Below are 10,220 nucleotides of genomic sequence, written 5' to 3'. Positions count from 1 at the left end.
TCCTGTCCTCTGCCACAGTTTCCTTCTGAATGAAGACTTGGGGTGCTGTCAGGGCTCTTCGTTTCTTTTTCTTTCACTTCTGACCTCTTCTCCTTGAGGGTAGAAGGTGGTCCTTTTGTATTCTAAAGTGACTGCTCTGGAGTCAGAGGGGACATTAAATTGGCCCTAGAGGAGGAGATATGATGAAGGCCTTGGGGGAATGGTGTCAGGTGGGCAGGAGGAGCAGGGACAGTGGGTACTCATTCTTCTCAAAGACATGTCCTTTAAAGGGAAGACAGCCTCTGAAGAAACTGAACCCTGCCCAAGACTTTATAAGACCATAGAGCAGACATCTAGGCCATGAAGAAAGATGAGAAGAAACTACAGCACAGGGTTAAAGTCAGAGGACATTGAGGTCATACTTGAATTTGAATCCCAGGGTGTGTATGACCTTCTGCAAATTATTAAGCCTCAGCTTTTCTCTTCTGTAAAATGGGGTACTAATCCTGACCACATAGGGGTTTAAGGATGCAAGTAGGTAGATTCTCTTTTAAAGCACTTATCAGTGTACCTGATGCATAGTTTTCATTAAAAAACAACTTAGAGAAAAGGGAGTAGATGGTAGGTTTCAGTACTATGTTTGCCTGAGTTGGCATCACAGTGGGGCTCTAGAGAAAACTTCGGTTTAGAGTGAAAAATGATCAGGGGATGCTGTTGGGGGTGGGGCAAGGAAAGTAAATTCTGCTAGAAACTGTCTGGATTATTTGGATGTTAGGAAAAGAGTGTTGGTTTAACTATTGGGAAATGCCCTGTAGGTTTGTAGTAGTGACTAGTGCCATTCTCTGTTGACCTGTCAACACTGAACTAGCTGAATAGAGAAGTTTCCAGATAGGGTGGGAGATTCTTTCCCAATTTTTTTTTTTAGGGCATATTTCACATGATGGTTAATATTGATGATTTGTACTATAAACTGAAGCTAGGAAAATGGACCAGGCAACGTCAGGTTACCCTAACAGTTTATGAGGTGTCTTAGAGAAAACATCCCTCTATGAAGCCACTGTATTTGGCCTGATGGATCAGATGAGTAGATAGGAATTTGGGCAGAACAAGAGCAGGTTGATTAATTAGTGGAATTAATTGAGAAAACAGTTCATTAGCATATTAGATATATTAGACTGATAAAAATGGGTGTGCGGTGATGGGTTTGGACCTAGAGGCAGTCTTGGAACCATAACTCCTTTTGTGAAAGTGACAGGTCATTTCTTGTGTGGGTGCATACATTAGCCATCTCTAAATGGAAAAATGTACCCCATTGGAATGGTAATAACCCTTTCGATTAGAAAGATTAGAAGCCAGATTCTCTAACTGAAACGGAATTTACCAACTTAACCAAAAATTCCTCAATGGTAGATTTTTAGGTCAGTGGAACCCCAGTGTAAAGTGATGGTCTACTGCTATGCTTAGGTTCCTATATCACTGATTACTGAGAAGGGTACAAAGTGCTTGAATTGTTCACTTTATCTTTAACTGTAAGTCTTCTAAACGGCACATCTCCTTAGGATTCGAATTCTGTTATGGAGAAGGAGAGCAGTAAAAAGGATGTGGAGTGGTTTTAGGGTTCACAAAAGCATGGGTACATCCAGCAGTTTGGTGGTTTTACTTATCTTGGCTTTCCTGTTGATGAACTTAATTTTTCAAATGACCAGGTTTGGACAGGGGTGTGACAAATCTTCTCAAAAGGTTAAGGCAATCTAGAAAACTGTAAGGTTTGAGATATGAAAACCTTCTTTGAGATAAGTATTAAAATGAGCTTAGAAAATAATGTTAGGGCAAACCATATGAAATTTCTGTTTTTGCAGGTCGGAGATGTTGTATATATCGGCAGTTTAGTATGGCTGAACCTAATACATTTCCAAGTAATGACAATTCTGTTTTCTGGCATGATGGAAAGTGTCAGACTTGTATTTCCTTCCAGGTTTAATTTTTTCCAGTCCTTGCTTTGATGTCTTTGTATACCCTGTGGCCACATTTTGCTCTAGGGCTAAAAAGAAATCATCATTCCAAGAGTGTGTTACACCTATATTCAGAAATAGGTAGACTTTAATTTGAGATGAGAAAAATGTTGGTTATAAAAGTTTTAAAGTCATTCGTATATAATGTAACCCAGCCACAATTTCAGCCTAGCTATTAGCTTAGTACTTTTGAGATCTAATGCCAGCTCTTAATATCAGTGACTCATAGTTTCAGAGAAAAAGGAAATTTTTCTGGACTTCAGGGTCATATGAAATGGGGGTGAATGTACCATTTGACCTAGGAAATTGGATGTGAGGAGAATTCCTAAATAAGACTAGTGTGTTTGTAACAACTACAAAGTACTCTTAGCTACTTTAACAAAATAAGACTAGTGTGTTTGTAACAACTACAAAGTACTCTTAGCTACTTTAATAGCTCCATCCCAATCCAATTAGTATTTTTTCTTTTCTTTTTTTTCAGTTAGTATTTTTTTTAATATGGCTTCATTGGATGCTATGTTTTTGTTGTTAATTCAAAAGTAATGTTTTATATCAGCAGTTTAAAAGTGGAAATCAAAAGAATGGTGCAGAAAGTGTGATGAAGGCGGTGGATTTGAAAAAGGAAGAGGAAGGTGATATGTTGATAAAAATGCCTCTTCTCTCTAGTCCTCTCTGCCCCACAGCCTGAGTGGTTCTCGTTTATTTAATCACTTGTTTTACCTGCACTATTGAAATGTCCCTATTCTTTTCAGGGTTCTGGAGGAAACTTTGAACTCACTTATGATCCTTTACCGTAAAAAAGATCTAAGAACTCAGAGTACTTCCATATTCCAGTCTGACCAGGTCTTTTAGAAGATAAGATAAGTGAACTATTTATAGATGTACATATGAAGTTCTGATTTCAAAACATCTTAAGTATAATGATACCATCATATGGGAAGGCCGCATAGAGATTACTGACCTTTTCAAATTGTTAAAGGTTACCGTTTTGACAGAGGTGCCTGTGCATGATTAGAAGGAATAGTCTGCATCGATGAAATTTTATTAAAGTTCTCCTATTTAAATTAATGTTTCTTTGTCCTTTGATTATTGCAGAAAGGAAATGGGGATTTTTGTTTTTCTTTTGGCCTGCTTAGTTCCAAGAAAATTTTGATTTACAGCTGGCTTTTAGAAGGCAGGAACCAGTAATTCTAATTTCACCTTATTTGACCAGATGACCTTGAGCAAGTCACTTGAATCTCTTGGCACAAAAATCAAAGCTGTTTGAAAAACTAGAACTGCATCTTAAACTCTTAATGAGATGTTTTTATGTATAGAAAGTTGAGAATTCATTCATATTCTATACAACTGTTGGAACTAAGATCTTAGATAAGATACATGTTTTATATAATCAAATGCAACTTTTTCTAATAATCACAGGACAATTTCAGATTCCCCCCAGTTTTGTATGAAAATAGCCTGTAGTTGTTGTTTCTTACATGAAATTGCCCTCTAAATACCTCAGTGCACTTAGTTCTTGAGCTTTTCTGGAGTGAAATAAATATGGTGAAATGTGGGTTATTTTATTTTAGAAAATTAAGAAGCTTCACCCTGTGAGAGACACCCACCTCTCTTCATATGTGCCTGCTCACGCACACTCACATTTTCCTTGAGTGCTGTGTTGTCATTCTTCTTAGAAGGAGACTTTATTTTGAAAACGGGTTGAAGTTATAAATCTGAACATCACCCTTTTGACCAGGACTTTGGTCATGTTTTATGTCCTCTCTGCAGAATTTTGCTGTGTTGGAAACAAAGACCTGGGTTTGGCGTTGAAATGTCTTTTAACAGTGCAAATCTGCTAGGCTTGGACAGTCATGGAATCAGCCATTCAGACAGTATCAGTTACTGTTCCAGGCCTTCGGTGCTCTAGCCAGTAGATGATTCCACTCCCATCCAGTCATCCCCGCCCCCGAGCTTAACAGACCAGTGGGAGCGACCTGAAGTAAATCACCAGGAAGGGAAGGTCTCTCTCTGTGTTGCCACGACTCTTTAGAACTCTTCAAGAGAGTAGGGATTCCAAAGCCATAGAGTCAAAGTGCTACTGGCCACTTCCCCTAATTTTACAACTTTTTAGAAAAATGGAAGAGATGTTGGGCACATCCAATCATATAAAGCAAAAAAAAAAAACTTTAGTAGGCGAGAAGTAAGGAATGTGATGCTGCTGAGGCCTGTCAAAGAAATAGAGAAAACTGGAGGTTAACACTAGTCTAGATAAAATATAATCAGAAGCAAGCAGATTGGGTGTTGCCTAAAAAGAAATTAATGGCACCATCATGAGAAGAGGCAGGCTTGTGTGCACAATTAGTGTAAGGGTAGTTACTCTTCAGTTTCTAATACTAGCCGGATAAAGGAATGTGTTTCTTTGCACACTAGGTGTATTTTTTATAGAAAGTTGTGAGAATATTAAAGGAATTTAAGATCTGTGAATCAATAATCAGTATTAGACTGTCTCCCTCTCATGTTACCAGCTATGGGAGATATTTGAATTCTAGTCTTTGCTTCTTTCATTTTATAGATGATCATATATGATCATATAAGCTCAATATGAGTCATTACTTACCCAGAGCAGAAAGTTATGAGGTATCCTTGAGGCATATACAGGGATATGCTTGCAAAGACAAGATTAATCACAAGAAATAAACACTAGAGAAAAATAGAGGACAGTATGTAATCAATTGCTAACTTGTTTGATACTGGCCTTTAATAAGATGGAGGTTCAGACACAGGCATTCAACAAATTGTTCTTTTGAGTGCCTCCTCTTGTCAGATCCTTTTCTGGGTGTTGGGCAGTCTAGAAATGAATAAGGTGGAAAGTGCTTTCATTCTAGTGGGAAGTTTTTGCCCATGTGGTGCTTTTATTCTATGGGGAGACAGCCAAAATACAAGATAATTTTAGATAATGGCAGGAGTGACTGTCTGTTTTCGATAATGTGGTTACTTGAAGGGGTGGAACCAGTCACAGGTCTGGGGGTTGTGGCTGGGATGGGTTTGGGGGGGTACTCAGCACACGTTAAGGCCCCGAGGCAGGGCTGAGCTTGAGTGAAGGTTGACTGGATTTTTGTGAATGATGGGAGAGTGGTAGATGAGTTTGGAAAGGTAGGAGGGTTCGGGACCCAGTAGGCCAGCCTTCCCCAACCTTTTTGGCACCAGGGACCAGTACTCCATTGGGATTCTAATGCCTGATGATCTGAGGTGGAGCTGAGGCCCTGATGCAGTGCTAGCGCTGGGGAGTGGCTGCCTATACAGAGGAAGCTTTGCTTGCTCACCTCCTGCTGTGTGGTCTGGTTTTTAACAGGCCACAGGCTGGTACTGGTCCCCGGCCTGGGGGTTGGGAGCCCCTGCTGTAGGCCGTGGCAAAGACCTTAGAATAGGAGTGAACTTTAGCTTAGAAATCAGCCAGACCTAGGTTTGAATCAGCCCTGATTGAGTGGGCAAATCAGTTTTCTTATCTGCCAAAGAGAGATACTATCTTTGAGGGTTGTTGTGAGAATTAAATGGAATATGTATATAAAATGGCTTAGCACAGAGCTTGACACAAAGCTCCATATGTTCGTAACTATTATTTATAACCACAGGAGATGACCGGTTAATCTAATGCTAGGGCTAAACTGGGAGTTAGGAGGATTGGTCTCCAGTCTGACTTTGCCAATAACTAAGATAAAAACTTCCATTTTCTCATCTGTAAACTGAGGTAATTGGACAGATTCTAGGGTCCTTATTAGATCATAAGGTACCATGCTTCTGAGCAAGTGTAAGTTGAACCGGTCAGTCTGAGAAGGAATAGTGACTTCTGTCACTATTAAAAGGTACCCTATTTGAAAAAATTCAGATTTCCCATTTACTCAGTCTCCCACCTTTAATGAAACACTGAGCCAGAGATTCAGTGCAGCTGCTGGAATGAAGTGTTTGTAATCACCAGACTTCACAGTTTCACCCTTAGAGTAAATGGAGAAGTTCACACTATGCAATGCTATTGTTTTAGGACATATGCCCTAAAAAGAAGACTTAGAATTTCCATGCTGAAGTCTATCTTTGAAATCACTGAGGCAAAGAAAGGAAAAAAAAAAAGAAAAGAAAAGAAATTTGTGTTGTTTTGGTCAAAGGAAAAAAACTAAAAGGATTTTATGGAACTACCTTTGGGATGTTCAGACCACCCCCCTCCTTTTGTCTTCTGAGTAATCCTTTTCAGTTTTAACCTGCTAAATCAGTCTTTTCCTCTAGCGGCGCACTTTGCTTTTAAACATGAAGTAGCCCTGGACTCATTCGCTCCTGAACCATCCTCAGTCCTCTAGGTAATTGGATGTTAAATGAAAATGAATATTACATTTCGACCCAGTAATTCGTTTTATATTGTGGCCTTATGCCGAAGAACATTCATACCTCCTGCTGATCCTGTGAATTCAGTGTTTTCCCAAGCACAGGAGTCACATTGAATAATTTAAAGTGCTGTCTCTTCTCAAATTCCCCCTTTCCATCCCTCCTTTTGTTAGTTTGAGTAAGCAATTATTAGACTCTAGGTATTGTTCTCCTACCTCCCAGGTTACAGAGATATATGCAGGTACTTTGCAGCAACCAGAAGGGAACCCGGTCATTGTTTCTAAGGTACCTTGGTTACTGTCATCAATTATGAACTGTTCTCTGAGGCAATTAAGTGGCCTAATTATGAAGATGAAGAATGTTGTGGACTATCAGGTACAGGAAAATGTACATTGCAGGAAAGCTCAGTGTTGTTTTAAAACTTAAAGTAACCTAGGGTGTACTAGTGAGCACAACTGCTTCTTGTTTTTATTAAAGAGGTGTAAAACACTTAAATATCAGTAAAGAAGGAACTGGTTTTTTTCACCCCCCCCCAGGTGGTTCTCAAAGTATGATTAACAGACATTTAAACTTTTGCTTTGTTCTCATGTGTCGAACAACTATAAATTTGGAAAATGGAAAAACAGGAGTATTTTTCTCCCTCATAGAACTGCTCATTATCCCATTTTGAGGAGTTCTGCTTTTAGGCACCAAGACTAAATTTAAATTATATTCATGATAGCGATATGTATATATTTTATGATCAGTAGACCATTGGCTTGTGAAGGTCAGAAGATAATATTTTCCTAAATGTTGTGTTGTGGTCATGTTTGTATAGTTAAAAATAAAAATCTTTTATTACAGTTCAGAAAAATGGCAAAATTGCCAATTTAAGGAAATTAGATGGAACAAAGATGATAGTAGACTGGCTTTAGGATTCTTGATGTACTTATTTTGAATCTGTGGATCTTAAAAACATGTAATCTTTTAACTTTTTAAGAAAAGCTCATTTTACCCATAATCTCATAATCTAAAATAATAGGGAACTTTTCTGGATTGTAATTTCCTTGTGCCTAGGATAGTGCCTGCTACATTGTATGCACTTAAATATTTAATGAAACGTGCGAAGAAACTGTTCTGTGGGCAAGCCAGCCTCTCCATTTTTGGATTGCATTCACAGTGGGAGACGGAATGCTTCTCATACTAATCCTGATTTCGAACTGACTTGTAATTCACTTTGTCCAAAACTACTTTGTACCTTTTATCCCCTTGGCTAAATATTTTCTTGTTTAGTGGCAAAAGCTTTGTAACATAAAATTTGTCATGTTGTTGATTTCAGTGTGCATTTCAGTGGCATTATTACATTCACAATGAAATGCAACCATCACCACTGTTTCCAAAAATTTTCATCACCCCAAAAAGAAGCTCTGTTGCCAGTAAGCAGTAACTCCCCTCTATCCTAACTCAGTCTGCTTTCTGTCTCTATGAATTTGCCTTTTCTAGGTGCTTTACTTAAGTGAATCACTTAGCATGATGTTTTCAAGGTTCATTCATGTGGTAGCATGTGTCAGAACTGCATTCTTTTTATGGTTGAAAAATATTCCATCTGCTGGTCATCTGTTGAGAACACTTGAAATGTTTCTACCTTTTGGCTATTGTGAATAATATTGCTATGAATTTTGGTGTCCAGGTATGTGTGAATCTCTGTTTTCAATTCTTTTGGGTATGTATCTAGAAGAAGAATTGCTGGGTTATATGGTAATTGTATTTAATTTTTTGCGGAACAGTGGTGGCACCATTTTACGCTCTCACCAGCAAAGTATGAGAGTCTAGGTTGTCCACATCCTGGCCGACACTTGTTATATATGTTCTAATTTTTCTGATGATTTAGTGAAATCTCTTCCTTCCTTCCTTCCTTCCTTCCTTCCTTCCCTCCCTCCTTCCCTCCTTCCCTCCCTCCCTCCTTTTCTTATCTTTCTTAGTAGAGGTATCCTAGTAGGTGTGAAATGATAGCTCATTGTGGTTTTGCTTTGCATTTCCTTAATGACTAATAATGTTGAGCGTCTTTTCATGTGTTTATTGGCCATTCATATATCTTGTTTGGCGAAATGTCTATTATGGTCCTTTGCCCATCTTTTAATTGGATTCTGTTGAGTTGTTAAGAGTTCTTTATATATTCTGAAAATTAAACCATTATGAGATACATGATTTGTAAATATTTTCTCCCATTCTGTGGGTTGTCTTTTCACTCTCTTGATAGTGTTCATTGATAAGAGAAAGTTTTTAATTTTAATGAGGTCCAATTTATCTAATTTTTCTTTTGTTTGTACTTTTAAAAATATACTACTTGGTAAGAATTATCACTTAACTTTTGCTCCCTACAGTGTGCCCATGCTTTTTTCTGCCTATGAAGATCTGATAGGCATTTCTAATGCCTAAGTTGCTGGTAGGCATTTTTTACCCAAGCTACTAATGATCTGTTAGCAGTCAGGGTCAGAGTTTTGGTTTTCCTTGCTCTTACTTGTTTAAGTTTGATGGTGGTTTCTTGATTTCTGGTTCTTCGTCTTTCGAATAGTTATTCTATTTGCCAATCTTGACATGCTCTATAGAGTCTGTCAAATATTAAAAGGTTTGAAGAGTCCTATGACCTTTTCTGATGAAAGAGGGACTGACTGCCTATATCTCCTTATTTGATGCTTTTTGTTTGCTGGCTATTATTTTCAATAAGACTGAAATATAACTTAAATTTAAATGTTTTCTGCTTCTAATTGCAGTTCTCTGAAAGTCCGTGTAAGCCAGGGCTAGATGTTGGGACACCAAATTTTTGGTATTGGGAACAATATAGTTTACTGATTAAACATGATATAGAGGAGACGTTTGGAAAAATTACAGATTGGTGAACATAGTGAAACACTGGGTTCATTTTTTCCATAAGAAACGATGATTTTGAAGATAAAGAAAAGTAAATTTTACTTGGCATTTTGTTGGCCTTAAATCGCCATTAACCGGCACCTTTTATATTTAGCTATTTATATTTAATAAACAGTTAGAATGAAGACCTGGAGGCATGACTTTGAGTCTGGCATTAAGTATGGTTTGTTTGTTTTTGGTCTTCTGATCCTTTGAATATTGATAATTCTTTATTCACCAGAGGACTTTCTTTTCTATGCCTCTCCAGTCCGTGGCACAGGCACAAGATGGCAGGTGGTGATGAGAAGTGGCTGCCAGGATGGTCCCTGGATGACTATGCGATGTGTGATGTGAGCACAGGATTATTTTTTTCCTGTTTCCTTCAAAACATCAGAAAATGAGGAGATTGCTAAAGAATGAGGACATAGAAAATTCTAACACGTAAAACCTGCTGGATTCCTACAACTCTGACGTGACAAAATTTGGCAATTTGATTTTTTCCCCCTGCTACCATCTGAAGTTCAAATGTGTTTATCTGAATGTGAGTGATAATGGTAGTGATTAAAGACAGGTAGGTACTTAGAAAATATTTGTATTTAGGGGCCTGTATTAAAAGAAAAAAAAATTATGACTTGTCTTTGCATTTGTCTTTTGGCCATTTCCTTAGAGCTAACTTCATTATTTAATCTCTACATGTTACACCCCTACAGTGCTTCTTGGGGGTATAGTGATCAGTGAAGCCAACATCATATCTCTGTTCTTTTTTGAGTCTTCAACCAGGGAGCATGGCTTTTAGTTTGGTAAAAAATTTTCAATTTTGAATGGTTTTCAGTTGAGGGTCAGTTCAACTGGTATTCAATTGCTGTTAACATTTCTTAATTGCCAGGAATAATAGTGAATATATTTTAATTCTAGACATTTAAGACAGCAAAAAATTTTGAAGAAATTCTTGAAAAGACATTTAGTTTAATGTCTTACCCCATT

This window comes from Pteropus alecto, unplaced genomic scaffold (assembly GCF_000325575.1).
Source record: "Pteropus alecto unplaced genomic scaffold, ASM32557v1 scaffold45, whole genome shotgun sequence".
Taxonomy (NCBI): domain Eukaryota; kingdom Metazoa; phylum Chordata; class Mammalia; order Chiroptera; family Pteropodidae; genus Pteropus; species Pteropus alecto.
The sequence above is the reverse complement of the archived record's forward strand: the minus strand, read 5'-3'. Positions refer to the sequence as shown.